This window comes from Trachemys scripta, chromosome 16 (assembly GCF_013100865.1).
Source record: "Trachemys scripta elegans isolate TJP31775 chromosome 16, CAS_Tse_1.0, whole genome shotgun sequence".
Taxonomy (NCBI): domain Eukaryota; kingdom Metazoa; phylum Chordata; order Testudines; family Emydidae; genus Trachemys; species Trachemys scripta.
Genome location: NC_048313.1, coordinates 4,720,372 through 4,736,484, shown reverse-complemented (window position 1 = coordinate 4,736,484; position 16,113 = coordinate 4,720,372). Strand labels below are relative to the sequence as shown.

At 51.4% G+C, this 16,113-nt stretch overlaps 1 protein-coding gene across 2 annotated transcripts in view; it reads left to right on the top strand.

Annotated features, from left to right (window-relative positions):
- Positions 1-16,113, top strand: part of NPAS1 (neuronal PAS domain protein 1) — a 97,946-nt gene that overhangs the window by 593 nt on the left and 81,240 nt on the right. The window contains exon 1 of one of the 2 annotated variants that reach the window (XM_034792863.1): positions 4,506-4,606. The exons of the other annotated variant lie outside the window; for it this stretch is intronic. The gene's annotated coding sequence lies outside the window, so the exon portion shown is untranslated. Of the gene's footprint in view, positions 1-4,505; positions 4,607-16,113 lie in introns of those variants that run through there. 2 annotated transcript variants of the gene reach the window in all.

Sequence of the window (16,113 nt, the reverse complement as noted above, 5' to 3'; positions counted from 1 at the left end):
TAAAAGGGGGTGCAGGGAGCTGAATGGGGGTCGGGTGCATAGCCGGGGTTGTGGGGGTCCCATGGATGATGAGGTATTGGGTGTATGAGAGTTGAGGAGGGTCTGCATAGAGCGGGGGCTGAGTGTGCAGGGCAGTGGGTGCATGGATGAGGAGGTCTAGGGAGTGCATGAGTGGGGGGATCTGTGGGCTGAATATGTAGGCAGAGGGTTCTATAGGGTTCATATCTGTTGGGGGAGCCAGGTAGGGATGCACCTGTGTTGGGGTGCATGGGGGCCTGGAGGGGGTATGTGTGCAGGTTCAGGGGGGTCTGTCAAGGGCTGGTGAGGGACTGCTCCTACCTGGCTCCAGAGCACATGACAGTGACAGCAACCGGGAGGAGGGGGGAATGCCCTAACCTGTGGGTCCCCTAACTTTAGCTGGGAGGAGGGGGCTCTGGGTCAGGGTATTCGCATGAAATGGACCTGGCCTCCCCTGCATATAGACCTGGCCTCCTCCTGCTATCTAAACCACCCTTTGCTTGCCTCAGTGCACCCACCTCTGTCTCCATGCCATGCACCTTCATCCCATAAAACCCTCCACCCCAGCTCCTGCCACACTCAACTGCTGCCCTGGGAGGGAGGGAGGGAGAGGGCAACAGAGCCCCCGCCCCTGCAAAGAGACCTGCTCTGCCACATCCTGTGGAGTGCAACCCCCCCGCCCCCTCCCCCCCGCTCCATGATCAGTACTGATGTGCAGCTGTTGATCTGGGAAACTTTCTCCCCTACCCCCCCACTTCTCCCCCTGGATGTTGGGGGAGAGCCCAGCTCTGCCCCGTTGGATTCTGGATTGGCATCTTCCCCTCCCCATCTGGCTGTGGATGTGGGCGGGGGGCAGGGGGAGCAGGACTGTTTTTGGCTTTGAATATGAATCCCCTATTCTCTCTCTCTGTGCTGGGCGAAGGGCTGGATCCGCTATGGGAGCAAAGATTCAGGGCAAGGGGTTTAGTGACTGAGCATTGTGCTTGGGGTGTATATATATATATATATGGGGGGAGGGAGGCTTGGAGACAGTGAGGGTTTGAGCCCAGAGCCCCAGCCCTGCTCTGAGCTCCGGGCCCCTCTACTTCCCTGGGAGTGCAGAGCCGGCCAGAGATCAGCTGTCTCCCAGTGCTGGAGATACCAAGGATCTGCCATGGCAGAGCTCAGGGCACGGCTTGGGGCGTCCCTCTTCCAAACCTCGTTCAGAGATGTCGTCTCAGCCCACTTATGCCTTACGCTCGAAGCCACGTCTGCTCTGATGCCTGAAGGCCAGTTGGCAGGCTGGCTGGTTACCTGCTATGCCCTGGGCCTTCTGCTCAGCAAACATGTTCAGGGCAGGACTGGGCTGATGATAAAGGGGATTGTCTCTCTGGAGGTGGCCGGACACAGACCGACCCTGTGGTTCTCTCTGGCTCTTTAATCTGGGCGGCTGGCTCCCCATGCAGGGTCTCGGCCATTATAGCCACAAACCTCGTCCCCCCACCACTCCATCCATCCCGTTCCCCGGACTCGCGCCCGCTTCCCTAGCCCATCTGGGGCGGAAGGTGGAGAGAGACTGAGTCAGAATCCTGGGTTCTCTGCCACTGATCCCCCCCGATCTGTTGAAGCTGTGGGACTGTTGGGCTGTGGAAGGAGGGCGGCCCCCCCATGGCTGGGAGCGAGTGAGGCTGTGATGTAGTCCCGCTGGAGTGCAGGGGGTGAGAAGAAATGTAGGGCTAATGGGGGGTAGGGGGAGCTGTCCTAGGTGGATCCCAGAGGGGGGCAGTTTGGGATCATCCCCTAACACACTTGCATCTGAAGAAGTGAGGTTCTTGCATCTGAAGAAGTGAGGTTCTTACCCACGAAAGCTTATGCTCCCAATACTTCTGTTAGTCTCAAAGGTGCCACAGGACCCTCTGTTGCTTTTTACAGATTCAGACTAACACGGCTACCCCTCTGATACTTGACCCCTAACACACTGTTCTCCAGCGCTTTGCCCAGCCTATTTGGCCAGAGTTTGACACTCTGGGGTTGGCAAAGCATCAACGCTCGCTCCAGGAGTCTGGGGTCTTCTCCCCGGCCGCAGAGAGACCCGTGGTGGGATAATACTGCGCCCGGGTTGCTGGGTTTCTCAGCTTTGGCTCTGGAAAGGAAATGCCAAGATCTGACTGTTCTGTGCTGGAAGAGACCATTCTGATCTGACCTCCTGCATCACGCAGGCCAGGGAATCTCACCCGGTGATCCCTGCATCCAGCCCCGATCTGGGGGGCGAGCTAGAGCTGAGCGTTTAGAAAGAGACGTCCCATCTCACCGTAGACTCAGAGCAGTAGAGAATCCACCCTGCCCCGAGGGGGGGCTGTTCCTTGGGTTAATTACCCTTTCCAGTTACAAACGCGTACCCTGGTTCCTGTCTGAATTTGTCCAGCTGCCGCTCCCAGCGGTGGTAAAAGGACAGAGAGCCTGGTTGGGATTGGAGAGAAGGACACAGAGAATGTGCCTGGCCGGGCCTGGGGCTTGTCTGTCCTAGAACCAGGGAAGACATGCTGGATTCTACCAAGTCCATCCCAGGGCTGGTCTCCACAATCTAATCTCCAGAGCTTAATCTGGGCTCCCCTCCACCCCTGCCCCACTACCTGCTAGTCCTGATCAAATGCCCAACAGCTACCACCCTCTTCTAGGGCCCTCTTGAAAGTCCAGGGCACTTTTCTCCCCACCGGATGTGAATTTCCAGGGAGATTTTCCCCTGCTTGGTGCCTGACACCTCTGAAAGTCACGGGGAGTTTGGCACTCGGCTGCCATTTTTGCGTTTGAAAATGGACCCCTTTTATTACCCAAAAGAGGTGAGAGGACTAGACAAGGAGGCGTTGGGAAGGGTGTGGGGTCCAGTGGTTACAATAGTGGGGCCTGGGAGTCAGGACTCCTGGGTTCTGTTCTCAGCCCTGGGGGTGGGGGGTATGGGGGCTTACAGCAGTGGGGGGCTGGGAGTCAGGACTCCTGGGTTCTATTCTAGATTCTGTCACTGGCCTCGCTGTGACACCTTGGGCCAGTCACATAGTCTGTTCCTACTGTTTCCTGAGTTGTGAAGCACGGATGCCCGCCTAACCCCGTAGGGTGGCTGTGTGGCTTTGCTGCTGTGTATCCAGTGCTTGGAGATCCTCGGTGGGGGAGTTGCTATGGATGTGACCGGCATGTTTGTGGCAATGACTCAGCTAGCGTGTGTATATGGCACAGCTCAGCCGTGGGTCATAGCCCCCATACTGCTGAGAGCCTAGGGTGATTCTCCTTGAGCTCAAGTGGCAATGGGTGGGGGGGAGTGGATCTGAGGGCATAAGGTAATGCAGCAATGTGGGAGCCAGCCGGGGTCTATTCAGTTTCATGCAACAGCCATAGAAAGACCAGCTGTGAGTCTGTGGGCAGGATCTTTGCTCCCGGGGATGCTGCCGGAGGCAGAGCGTGCGGCTGGAAATGGAGGATGGGGCGGGGGTGCGTAGTTTTGCTGCTGGCTGCTACAAAAATCCCCCAGGCCAGGGAGGAAGGATTGTAATGGGCCCCAGGAGCCCTGCTGTCTGTGGAAGGCAGATCCAGCCAAGCCGGTGTACCAGATCGGAGTGGTCTGGTGTAGATCCCCAAGGGGACACCGTAGCCTGTCCCCATCTCCTCCTGACTGTCCTGGGGAATCTTTATTAAAAACCTTTGAGTTTTGCTTTAATAGTTGGAGCCTTATTGCATCAAAGGGGGCCCTTCTCTGCTGCCCAGTTTGAGTCGAGGGAGGACATTTTTTGATCACGCACATGGGCCTCTGCCACCCTCCCTTACTCCCTCCCCCTCCCAAGTCCTCCCATGAGGTCTAGTCTATGGGGCTGCGAACTCCCAGGGTGGAACGTGGCGCGTGGCTCATGGGGACGGCTCCATGATCTCAGATTTTGCACCTAGTTTTTCCTAATGCTTCTCCATAGCCTTGCACCTTCTGCAAACCCTCCAGCCACCAAACAACAAGCTGGTGGACAAATATCAACACCCCCACCCCCACCGGGGGGAAAAAACCCGAGTCGGGGAGTTTAAAAGATGGAACTGATCGCCCCAAGCCCCTCTCCAGCGTCCGCCTGTGGCCTGTGTTGCTAGTGGCAGGCTGGCATTGGTATGCACAAAGCAGCCTTCCTATTGATGAGCTCAATTTGATATGCGTGAGAGGTGTGGGCTTGGATTGGTATGTGCGAGAGGGTGCGAGTGCGGTGGGGCGTGCGTTTGGATCGGTATGCATGTGTGCGTGTGGCGAGGACGTGGGCCAGAGCAGGTCTGTGGCTGCAGGCGGGTGGAGGCTGGTGTTATGCTGGGGGAAAGCAAAACACCTCTCCCAAACCTCGCTGTCTTCTGCATCCAAGCACCCGGGCCTGGAGGGAGGCGTGCTTCGTGCTGGAGAGAGATCTGCAGGCTGGTGGCAAGGGCACCGGGAGACGAGCCCCAAACGCAGAGGCAGATGTGGCGGCTGGGTCTGGCTCACACCAGGGTGGCCGAGGGGCGCATGCAGGCCTGGCAGGCACGATTGGTAGCAGCAGATGCTGTCTGGGAATGAATCTGCTGTGGACACGTGAGGCCAGATTTCTCCAAGGTGCAGTTTGGACATTTTATCTTTACATGAGTTTGTGGCAGTGAAAGCAGATCGGTCAGTTTCCCATTCTGCAACCCCTGCTCAGATGCCCAGCAGCTGTTTGTTGTGTTTGTGTTACCTGCAAGCCAGCCTTGGTTTATTTAAAAAACCCAAATGAACAAACCGGTGTTTAATTTAAACGAGGAACAATCTCAAAGCCATTAAAATTTTCTAGTTCACCCCCTTTTTAATCCCAACACTTCAGCATGTTTTTAAAAGTACTTCCTGACCTAAGCTTCCACTTATTATGATTGGGATCTATAGATGCCATCCTAATGCTAATTAATCAGATGTGTGGTTCCTAGGCATTGTTACAAACAGATTGAAGAGAGTCTTGGTAACCCAGCACTAGCTTCGGTTTAAGTTCCTAGCAGATGATGATTTAAAAAAAAAAAGGAAAAATATTCTCTCTCTTCCCTGCTGTTTGGGGAAAGTCTTCCTGAAAATAATCTGTGCAAAAGATCTATCGCTTCACTGACTGGAAACGTGTCCTGTGGTATTTCTGATGGGAAAACAGAGATTTTGAGTTCCCCTGACTTGAAAAAGAACTCTTCTTAACCTCTGCAGGTTTGTACCGAATGCTGTGGATTTTAATTATAACTCCCGTGCGGGAGCCTGCCGTAATTGAGCTAAATTCATGTCATAGTTTATGCTAATATTTTTGCAATTAGGGGCTTTTAGAAAGATCTCTCTCCAACGCTTCTAGCTTCTTGCCTTGTTGTTACCAGAGTCTTTTTTTTTTTTTTAATTTTCTCCTTGCAACAAATTTGGGGCTGGTGGGAAACGCGTTGGATGGGAAAGGTTTGTGTGTGAAGATAACGGGCTGTTTCATTCATGCACCTGAGGTGTGGTTTTTACTGAAAGTGCCTCACGCCCACACTGTGGTGATAGAGAATAAACTCTGCCGGATGCTGTTCACGCTTCGCTCTGCCTCCTAGGGCATCGGACGGTTTGTACAGTCCCTATCTGTCCATCGCTCTGCCCCGTGCTTATGCTAGTGCAAAATGCCCCTGCTTTGCACTGGTGTGAATGCACAAGGGCGTAGGCTGATGGGAGAATCGGAGCCCCATAATAATAATTAATAATAATAAAAAAACACCTGGGGAAAGGTGCTGCATTGTGGACTCGAAGTATGGATTCTCTCTCTTGATTCTCAGAGCGGGTACAGGCTGGGCAAACCTCACATACCCCTTTTCCCTTCACCCTGCCCCATAAAGGGAGCTCCGTCTTCTCTTCGGCCTCTCTGCTGAGCCTGCCTGTAAAGGTGATGACGAGGAGTTGGTGGCTTATAAGACGTGGGCTTTTCACAGAGGGCAGCACCTTTCAGAGTGACTTCTGGCCCTCGGCTTTCAGGATCCACCGGCCGCAAAACTCTTAGCCAAATATCCTGTTTCTGAGCGGTCCCGTTTCGTGGTAACTCTGGGGGTCTGTAGCAAAAAGTGGCCGAGAGTTCGCACAGCTCGTTAGAGTGTTAGTGGCACCAGCGCCATGGATTGCAGCTTGTAGCAGGGTCCTTACGGTGGAGATCATTGGCAGTGCTTTCCAGGTAACAGGAAGTGAAACTCTTGTGATTGGCAGCTCACCTGTAGGTCCCAGTTCTGCCCCGGTGCAAGATGCCTACTGTAGTTTCATTTAGTTTAAGGCCAGAAGACATCTACTCTGACCTCCTAAATAGCCCAGGCGAGAGAAGTCATAGATACATAGGACTGGAAGAGACCTCCTGGGTCATTGAGTACAGTCATGGGCAACCCCATTGTATAATCCTGTTCATGAATTTATCAAGCCCTGTCTTCAAACTAGTTAGGTTCTTTGCCCCCCGTCCAGTTACCCCAGTTTTGAGCCCAGTCACTTGTGTTGGACTAATGTTTCTCTTCCAGAAACACACCCTGTCTTGATCTGAAGCCAGCGAGAGATGGAAAACCCACCGCTTCTCTTGGGAGTTGATTCCACCTGCCCTCCTTGTTAAATGCGTGAGCCTTATTTCTAACCTGAATTTGTCTGGTTTCAGCTTCTAGGCACTAGTTCTTGTTCTGCCTTCCTCCACTAGATTGTAGAGCGCTGTAGTACCCGGGATTGTCTCCCCATGAAGGTGCTGAAACGCTATAATCAAACATCCTCTCAATCTTCCCTTTGATAAACTAAAGAGATCAGGCTCTGTCAGACTCTTGCTATCAGACCTTTTCTCCAGCCCTCGGATCGGTCACCGGAGCTGACTGCAGTATCCAGTATCGGTCTCACCCAGCCTGTATGCAGAGGGGCAATCGCATCCCCTCTTCTACTTACTATTTCCCTGTTTAAACATCCAAGGATCACATTGGCCCTTTTCACCCCAGCATCGCACTGGGAGCTCTTGTTGAGTTGTGTCCCCACTCTGACCTCTCAATCCTTTCCAGAACAGGTGTTGAAAGTCCTTGGTCCCTGGCAAAACTGGGTTCTCCGTTCTTAAAGGCGCAGCCCCACCACCTTGTCAGTTATGCTGCCAAGGACATTTGTATGACAACGGGACCTTTCTTGGTGATGAATCTGATATTTTGCCGCTGCTCCTTCCCTCTTAAAATCCCAGCTCCTGAAATTACGCCATGACGTGAGAATCTCAACTTTCATTTAGAAAAAGAAGCAAGTTTCTAGCCCTTAGGGTGTCAGAGAAAATGTTGAAAACGTCATTCCTAAAGGCACAAAACCCAGAAGGCACATAAAAAGAACCCTGGATTTATTCAAAAAAGAACTAGATAAGTTCATGGTGGATAGGTCCATCAATGGCTATTAGCCAGGTTGGGCAGGGATCGTGTCCCTAGCCTCTGTTTGCCAGAACCTGGGAATGGGCCGACGTGGGATTGATCACTTGTTCTGGTCATTCCCTCTGAAGCACCTGGCATTGGCCACTGTCGGAAGACTGGAGACTGGGCTAGATGGACCTGTGGTCTGACCCAGTATGGCCGTTCTTATGTTCTTCTTTATTTATTTATTTTAAATCTCAGGATTTTTTTAAGCTGGTCTCAGCATTTTATCTGGGCAGGCTCATGCCCTTTGACAGTTTGGGTTTGACAACACTGCTAATTGGGGCTGGGTGGGGAACGGTTTTCCCGTCTCCTGAGAATTTCCTAGATTAAAAAAAAAAAAAATCATTCTCAGTTGGGACAAAAAGTCAAAATCTCAAAAATTTCCACAATGCAAAACAAACAAACAAAAGAATTCTGTTTGGGTCACTGAAATATTTTGTTACAATTTTTTGCCTTTTTTGTGTGTGTCTCTCTCTTCTTTGTCTTTGATTCCCATCCATCAGTTTAACAGCGACAATGGGGCCGAATGAAGTCTTTCAATCACTTTCTGTCTGTACATAAGAACGGCCATGCTGGGTCAGACCAAGTAACCTGTCTGTGACAGTGGCCAATGCCAGGTGCTTCAAAGGGAGTGACCAGAAGTGATCCATCCCACGTCGGCCCATTCCAAGCTTCTGGCAAACAGAGGTTAGGGACACATTCCTGCCCATCCTGGCTAATAGCCATCGATGGACCTATCCTCCATGAACTTATCTAGTTCTTTTTTGAACCCTGTTATAGTCTTGACCGTCACAACATCCTCTGGCAAGGAGTTCCATGGGTTGACTATGCGTTGTGTGAAGAAATACTTCCTTTTGTTTGTTTTAAACCTGCTGCCTATTAATTTCATTGGGTGGCCCCTCGTTCTTGTATTAGGAGAAGAGGTAAATAACACTTCCTTATTTACTTTCTCCACATCAGTCATGATTTTATAGACCTCTATCATAGCCTCCCTTAGTTGTCTCTTTTCCAAGCTGAAAAGTCACCAGTCTTATTAATCTCTCCTCATAGTACCGGTTTTACGGCTTTGTTTATCTTTAAACCCCTTTGTTCTGTGTCATTCTTCACCATCTCTATCCAGCGCATCCTTGGTCTTCCTCTATTTCTAGTTCCTTGCACTCTGATCAGTATCACCATGTATGGTATCCTATCTGCGTCCATCCCTGACGCATATCCAAACCATCACAGCCATCCTTCTTGAATCTTCTGGAACAGTGTCAATTAAGTTAGGTTTCGAAATGAAAACCTGAAACTTTTTGTTCAGAAAATGTCAAAATGGTGTGTTTTGACAATTTTGGAACTTTTTCCAACTTTTTTTTTAAGTTGGGAAATTAATCAAAACCGACCCTTTCCCGAGAGCGTTTTCGGTTTGATAAATCTACATTTTTCAGGGAAAAAAGGGTTCATCAAAATTCCAACATCATCAGCTGCTAATGAAAGGGTGAGCTGGGGTGTATATGCGTGAGACAAACGCTTAAGAAAGCAGAGTCCTGAGTCACAATCTCCAACCAGTCTGCATCTTCTGCTTGTGCTACCGCCGAACTGTGTAATAATGGAAATTCGAGTAGGAGTGAGCATAGTCGCCATCACATCAAATCACTTTGGAACCAAATTGCTTTAGTGTAAAGCAGAAAGTTATTTATACTTTTGGCCATCATAACATCCCATGGCAATGAGTTCCACAGGTTAATTGTGCATTGTGTGAAAAAATACGTCCTCTTATTTGTATGGAACCTGCTGCCTATTAATTTCCTTGGATGACTCCTGGTTTTTGTATTGCAGGAAAGGGTAAATAACACTTCTATAGTCACTTTTTCCACACCATTTATGATTTTATAGACCCCTATCATATCCCTCTTTAGTTGTCTCTTTTGCGCATTGAACAGATGTTTTCAGAGAACTATCCGCGATGACGCCAAGATCTTTCTTGAGTGGTAACAGCTGATTTAGAGCCCATCATTATGTATATATAGTTGGGATTATTTTTTTCCAAAATGCATTACTTTGCACTTATCAATGTTGAATTTCATCTGCCATTTTGTTACCCCATCACCCAGTTATGTGAGATCCATTTTTAACTCCTTGCAGTCGGCTTTGGATTTAACTATCTTGAATAATTTTGTGTCATCTGCAAACTTTGCCACCTCACTGTTCACCCCCTTTTCCAGATCATTAATGAATATGTTAACAGTACAGGTCCCAGAACAGATTTTGGGGGGACCCCACTGTTTAATTCTCTATTGTGAAAACTGACCATTTATTCCTACCCTTTGTTTTGTATCTTTCAACCAGTTACTGATTCATGAGAGGACCTTCCCCTCTTATCCCATGACTGCTTACTTTGCTTAAGAGCATTTGGTGAGGGGCCTTGTCAAAGGCTTTCTAAAAGTACAAGTACATTATGTCGACTGGATCCCCCTTGTCCACATGTTTGTTGACCCCCTCAAAGAATTCTAATAGATTGGTGAGACACGATTTCCTTTTACAAAAACCATGTTGATTCTTCCCCAACAAATCATGTTTATCTATGTGTCTGAGAATTCTGTTCTGTAGTATAGCTTCTACCAGTTTGCTCAGTATTGAAGTTAGGCTCACCGGCCTGTAATTGCCTTTTTAAAAAAATTAGCATTACATTAGCTATCCACCAGTACAGAGGCTGATTTCAGTGATAGGTTACGTACTACAGAGAGTAGTTCTGCAGATTCATAGTTGAGTTTCTTCAGAACTCTTGGGTGAATCCCATTTGGTCCTGGTGACTTTTTAGTGTTTAATTTCTGAATTTGTTGTAAAACCACTTCTATTGACACATCAGTGTGCGATGGTACCCCATACGGTCCCTAGACCTCTGACTGCCAGAAGTCGGGACTGAATGGATCACTCGATAATTCCCCTGTTCTGTTCATTCCCTCTGAAGCATCTGTCACTGGCCACTGTTGGAAGACAGGATACTGGACTGTTGGTCTGACCCAGTATGGCCATTCTCATGTTCTTATTTGTCATCCCAAAAGAATAGCTCTGATGTGGGGCTCTCCCCCACATGCTCTGCAGTGAAGACTGATGCAAAGAATTCATTTAACTTCTCTGCAATGGCCTTGTCTTTTCTGCGTGCTCCTTTAGCACCTCCATCATCCGATGGCCCCTCTTGATTGTTGGGCAGACTTCCTGCTTCTGATGTACTTAGAAAAAAAAATTCTGACAGTTAGTTTTTGCGTCTTTAGCAAGTTGCTTCTCAAATTCTTTCTTGACCTGCTTCATTATCCTTTTACACTTACCCTGCTGGAGTTCGTGTTCCCTCCTCTTATCTTTGGTAGGATTTGAATTCCAGATTTTAAAGGATGCCTTTGCCTCTCAGAGCCTCCATTACTCGGCTGGTTAGCATGGTGGTATTCTTCTGGTGCTCTTATTGTCCAGACTGGGGCGGTTAAGGTGGGACCACTTTTTTGTATGGACAAAGCCTGACTGGAAGGAAGGTCTTGTGGGCAGGGACTGTCTTTGTGTTCTGTGTTTGTACAGCCCCTGGCACGAGGGCTTGGTCCATCACTCGGGTGCCTAGGTGCTACCGTAATACACCTAACAGTGTTAAAATGTACACAGTGGGGTCCTGCTCCAAGGCAGGGGCTCTCAGGTGTTACCATAATACACCTAATAGCAATTAGTATGCATAGCGCACGGCACAATGGGGTCCTGCTGCATGACTGGGGGTGCCAAGGGGCTACCGTAATACACTTCATAGCAATTAGTATGTATAGCTCATGGCACAATGGGGTCCTGATTTATGACTGGGGTGCCAAGGTGCTACCGTAATACACCTAATAGCAATTAATATGCATAGCGCATGGCACAATGGGGTCCTGCTTCATGAACTGGGGGTGTCAAGGGTCTACCGTAATACACCTAATAGCAATTAGTATGTATAGCTCATGGCACAATGGGGTCCTGATCTCTGATTAAGGCTTCTAGATGCTGTGGTTATGCAAATAACTAATAATAATAATAGGGCTACTCTGGGTATAAACTGGGACCAACTTTATCGCCCTGAGTCCTGCCTGGAACCTGAGTGCACTGAGATGGTCAGAAATCTCGCTCTGTTTCTCTGGTCCTAACTCTCAGTCCCCTCTTGCTGTGACAGTCGCTCCAACTTCCCCCAAGGGGGCTGAAGCTTATTCCAGCTCTGTGTGTTTCCTGCTGTCAGCTTGGACGTGTTCCGTGGTGTTGGCGTGGCTGGCTGGGACCCCGAAGGCTGACTCTGGGGTTGGGGTTCCAGTTGCACCTTGACCTTTCCTGAAAGGATCTGCCTCGCTGATAGAGATATTGCCGTCTCAGGGGGGTCGGTGTGGACTGGAGTTGGTTGTACTGCATTCTGCTGCTGGGAAGTGCTGATTCGACCGGAATCTTTTGCTGGAATGTGTCGATTGTTGTCAAAAATTTTGCAGGGATTTATCAAAACAAAACCTACCGTCTTCTTTGCTCAGTGTTTGTACAGTGCCTGGCACAATGGGCTCTTGGTCCATGACTGGGGCTCCTAGGGACAGCCGTAATACACCTAGTAGCAATAAAATAATAATTACTCTACTTTGGAAGGGCGCTGTTCTGTTCAGTTCGCCTGTGTAGACAATCCCTTAGTCTCTCTGGATATGTCTATGCGGGAGCTGGAGGAGTAGACGTACCCGGGCTAGCTCTGATCGAGTTAGCACACTAAATATAGCCGTGGACCCGTGGTGATGTGAGCCCCAAGTACGATCCTTTCTGAAACCCAGCGTAGATGCTCAGAGCAGCTAGCCTCCCCTGCCAGCCATACCGCTGCCGCACCACGCTATTTTTAGCACACTGGATTGATCAGAGCTGGCGCGGGTATGTCCGCTTGAGCTGGGAATTACACTGCTGGCACCAGCCTAGACGCACTGCTCGCTTCCCCATCTGCACTTCCCTGTCTCGCAGAGGGGCTGCGAGGGTACCCACGTGAAAGATGGCGAGGCACTCAGGCATCACAGCAAAGATGGTGGGGGGAGGTTGTTAGGAGCCATCCTATGGAGAGAAACGAGCAATTTGTGCTGACGAGGATCTTGCATGTACGATACACCAGTGCAAAGTGGGTGGGAGAGCACCACCTGCCCAGTTTGTACTGGTGCCCGTGGTGGCACAAGGTGCAGGTGGATGGAGAACTGGGCTCATACGAGTGCCTGGGAGGTGAAGGGCAAGTGATAGCGTTTGGATTCTGATGTTCCTGCCAGTTTGGGGGTGTTCTGATCGGGAGTTCCCGCTCGTGGGGGAAGGAAAGCAGCTCAGACCCGCTCGGACTCTGAAATGTTCCTTTTTTAAAGTGTAATTTTGTAATTTCTCATAAATGATCAAAATCCAGATGGGCCGTGCATGTGCCTAGAGTGTAAAATGTGAAATTAACATACCAAGTTAATTTCATGCACCCCCCCCTCCCCTTGCCTCAGGTTATCTAAAGAAGGAACATGAGCTCAGGGTTAGCGAGAGAGAGACTCTGTGATGTGTGCACCTGCGCTGTGGGGTGGGGAGGGAGGAGGGAAGGGCTGGGAGCCAGGACTCCTGGGTCCAGTCCCTGATTCTGAGAGGGGGGTGGTGTCTAGTAGATTAAATCAATGGTCTTGCAAGTCAGGAGGATTGCTGCTGGGTTCTGTTTTGAGCACTGCCCTGATTCACTATCAAGAGGGCGAGTCACATCCCACTGTGCCTCAGTTTCCCCATCTGTAAAACAGGCGCAGTGACCCTGGACCCATTTTTGTGAAGTGCTTTGAGATCCCAGGATAAACCCGAAACATTTGGACACTTATGGGTGCGTGTGGCAGACAAGCCACCAGGACCAGCAGCCTGGCAGGAGGCGCTGCTCACGGCGGGGTTGGGTGCAACCTGGATTCCTGGTGAGCGTCAGCCGCTGGGAGGGTTGCCTGAAGCCAAGAGCAGGGGGAGCTGAGAAGCATGGGGGGTCAGGGCCGCCGAGAGCAGGTTTGGGCCCCTGTGAAAAACATTTTTTGGGCCCCCCAGCAAGGGTGGACCGGCTAAACTGGGCCGACAAGATGGGGGGGGGGAGCCGGGCCCCGGGCCCCCTTCCAGACCGCCAGGCCCTGGTAATTTTTACTGGCTTCCCCCCCGTCTTGTTGGCCCTGGGTGGGGTGAATGTCCCTCCATGGGAGCCCCTGGCCAAGCTGGGATGTGCCCTGGGGGCGGGGGCGATTCCAGCTGAGGCATCTGGCTTAAGGGGAAGAGGCAAAGAAAAGGCCCTGAGCTACTTATGGGAGTTCTTGCCCCCTTCTGCCAGCGCTGGGGGGGGTGGGGCAGCTTCCTCTCTGCTGCTGCCTAGAGGGGGTGGCTGGGAGGAGTGGCGGGAGCTGCAGCCTCAGCATTTGCATCCGTGGGGGGATGTTGGGGCTGGGCTGGAGTTATACCGCGGGCTCCCCTGGCTCTGCGTTGAATGCCCCTGTCCCCCGCTCCAGGGCCATGGGCTCACTGGGTCACGCAGCGGGTGGGATGTAGAAAATGTGAGGCGCCAATGGGGAGTTCGCACCTCGGCCTGGGGGAGGGGCAGAAAAAGAGGGGAGGCAGCTCGCTCCACCCTCTGTATCCTGAGTACCCCCTCCCTAGCTCTGTGAGGAGAGTGGGGTCTAGTGGTTAGAGCAGGGGCACTGGGAGCCAGGACTCCTGGGTTCTATCCCCAGCTCTGGGAGGAGAGTAGGGTCTAGTGGTTAGAGCAGGGGCTTGTGAGCCAGGACTCCTGGGTTCTATTCCCAGCTCTGGGAGGAGAGTGGGGTCTAGTGGTTAGAGCAGGGCGCTGGGAGCCAGGACTCCTGGGTTCTATCCCCGGCTCTGGGAGGGGGGCGGGGGCTAGTGGTTAGAGCAGGGGGCTGGGAGCCAGGACTCCTGGGTTCTATCCCCTGCTCTGGGAGGGGAGTGGGGGCTAGTGGTTAGAGCAGGGGGCTGGGAGCCGGGATTGCTGGATTTTGCCACTGACTCACCATTCGACCTCGAACCCAGGAGCAGTGGACAGTGCTTGCGGCCGCGCAGCCTTGTTCTGACTCTGTGGATTGTGTGCACGGGGGAGGGGGGCTGTTCAGGCTCTCGTCCCCCTCTTGATCCCTCCCACCGTTTCCCCCACCCCACCCCACCCCCAACCTGGCTCACGTGCATCTCCCCAGCAGGAGCTGTGGTGTTTGCTGGTGTCCATGCTAGTCACTGTGCATCTGGTGTATTACGGTAGCGCTGAGGAGCCCCAGTCACGGACCAGGTCCCCATTTTGCCAGCTCCTGCACATTTGTATTGCTATTAGGTGTATTACGGTAGCGCCTAGCCGCTTCCATTGTGCTAGGGGCTGTATCTTTTTATTGCTATTAGATGTATTAGGGTAGCGCCTAGGCGGTCCCACTGTGCGAGGGGCTGTACAGACACAGAACAGAAAGACGGTCCCTGCCCTAATCCGATCCCTAAACTCAGGGCTTATTCCCTTGCTGGACGCTCCCCTTGGTCTCGCCACTGGCAGCTGTTGGGTTGAGCCTGTCTCCCCTTGGGCAACATGGTGCCTTTTTAACCCTTTACCCTCCCTGTTAGTCCCTGCTGGCCAGTGACTCCCAAAGCCCTTTGCAGACACAGAATCGGGGCTGGACCCCTTGTGCAAACTGATATCAGTGGTTCTCTTCGGGGTGGGATGGGAGGTCTATGCCCCAGCTCCTGAAGTGCAGTTTTTGACCATTAATTATGCTCCTACCCACCCCGGGAGGAGGTGAGCGTTTTTCTCATGGGGGAGAAACTGAGGCACAGAGAGGCCAAGGGTCCTGTCCAGGGTTGTGGGTTAGAAACCAGGAGCCCTGAGGTGCAGCTCTGGGCTTTAACCACCCTTTCCCCCACCCTTGGGGGAGGGGGAAAGCCAGCCCCATGATTGTCAAAAGGCTTGGCTACAAGAGGCAGGGTGGCCCAGTGGTTAGGACTCTAGTCTAGACATTGGGAGACCCATGGTCCATGCTCTGCTCTGCCACTGACTTCCTGCTTGATCTTGAGCAAGTCATTTAGGCTTTCCGAGCCTCAGTTTCCCCATCTTTAAAATGGGGATAACAGCCGTTATGAGGATAAATCCATTAAAGATTATGAGGTGCTCAGATACTCTAGTGATGGGCACCATATAAGTTCCTAGGATAGATGGGTAATTTCCAAGACACTGGAGCTATACTGGTATGACTCCCTGGCGCTCTTATTGCGGGGCTTGTGTGTATGTCTATACAGGATCCGTGTCTCAGTTATACCAAGTAAGTGGCAGCTGATTGGGTTTTTTTTAATTAACCCTTAATGACACCCTTAATTAGTCAGATTCCGTCAGATTTTTCTGTCCCTGGTACCCTTCCTCTTCTGTCCGTATGCTGAGGCGGCTTGTCAGCTCGCCAGGAGCAAGGCCTGAAACTTCCCCCCACGCCCAGGTTACTCCCAGGGGTGTCTGGCCTTAACCTCTCTGTGTCCCTTAGTGTTATTATGGTGGAGGCCCCAGCGAAAACTGGGAGCCCCTCATGCCGGATGCTGCCCAGGCGCAGAGTGAGAGACAGCCCCTGCCCCGAAGGGTTCACTGTATACATTGGCAAAGGGTGGGAGGGGAAACTGAGGCAGGGAGCAGGGCTGTGATACTCAATGCCACATAGGACT